Source organism: Arachis ipaensis, chromosome B2, assembly GCF_059453495.1.
Source record: "Arachis ipaensis isolate K30076 ecotype BB chromosome B2, ASM5945349v1, whole genome shotgun sequence".
NCBI classification, from domain to species: Eukaryota; Viridiplantae; Streptophyta; class Magnoliopsida; order Fabales; family Fabaceae; genus Arachis; species Arachis ipaensis.
The window spans coordinates 24,812,437-24,813,703 of record NC_142437.1 but is presented as its reverse complement, the minus strand read 5'-3'; the positions used below and the strand labels follow the sequence as shown (position 1 = coordinate 24,813,703).

Below are 1,267 nucleotides of genomic sequence, written 5' to 3'. Positions count from 1 at the left end.
TTAGTACTGCCTGGTGCAGCTTGCATTCCAGACAGACTTTGAGAAATCATATTGACTTGCTGAGTCAATATTTTGTTCTGAGCCAATATGTCATTCAGAGTATCAATCTCAAGAACTCCTTTCTTCTGACTTGTCCCATTATTCACAGGATTCCTCTCAGAAGTGTACATGAATTGGTTATTTGCAACCATTTCAATGAGTTCCTGAGCTTCTGCAGGCGTCTTCTTCAGATGAAGAGATCCTCCAGCAGAGCTGTCCAATGACATCTTGGACAGTTCAGACAGACCATCATAGAAGATACCTATGATGCTCCATTCTGAAAGCATGTCAGAAGGGCACCTTCTGATCAATTGCTTGTATCTCTCCCAAGCTTCATAGAGGGATTCACCTTCCTTCTGTTTGAAGGTTTGGACTTCCACTCTAAGCTTACTCAATTTTTGAGGTGGAAAGAACTTTGCCAAGAAGGCATTGACTAGCTTCTCCCAAGAGTTCAGACTTTCCTTAGGTTGTGAATCCAACCATATCCTAGCTCTGTCTCTTACAGCAAAAGGGAATAGCATAAGTCTATAGACCTCAGGGTCAACCCCATTGGTCTTGACAGTGTCACAGATTTGCAAGAATTCAGCCAAGAACTGATGAGGATCTTCCAATGGAAGTCCATGAAACTTGCAATTCTATTGCATCAGAGAAACTAATTGAGGCTTAAGCTCAAAATTGTTTGCTCCAATGGCAGGGATAGAGATGCTTCTCCCATAGAAGTCGGGAGTAGGTGCAGTAAAGTCACCCAGCACCTTCCTTGCATTGTTGGCATTGTTGTTGTTTTTAGCTGCCATGTATTCTTCTAGTTTGAAGATTTCTGTTAGGTCCTCTACAGAAAGTTGTGCCTTAGCTTCTCTTAGCTTTCGCTTTAAGGTCCTTTCAGGTTCAGGGTCAGCCTCAACAAGAATGCCTTTGTCTTTGCTCCTGCTCATATGAAAGAGAAGAGAACAAGAAAGTAGGGAATCCTCTATGTCACAGTATAGAGATTCCTTGAGGTGTCAGAGGAAAAGAAGAATAGAAGGAGGAGGTAGAAGAATTCGAACTTATCAAGAGAGATAAAATTCGAATTATTGATAATGGAGGAGTGTTAGTCCTTAAATAGAAGGATGTGAGAAGAGGGGAAGAATTTTTGAAAATAAATTAAAAAGATTTTGAAATAATTAAAAGAAATTTTGAAAAATTGAAGAATGATTTTCGAAAATTAGAGTTGGGAAAGAAATAAAGTGAT

The 1,267-nt window shown here is 39.8% G+C and overlaps 1 non-coding gene across 1 annotated transcript; it reads left to right on the top strand.

Moving 5' to 3' along the window:
* The first annotated feature begins 320 nt into the window (after window positions 1-320).
* Window positions 321-428, top strand: LOC148573341 (small nucleolar RNA R71). Its single transcript, XR_015906730.1, has one exon. It is a non-coding gene; the product is annotated as a small nucleolar RNA R71 (small nucleolar RNA).
* The last annotated feature ends 839 nt before the right edge of the window (window positions 429-1,267 follow it).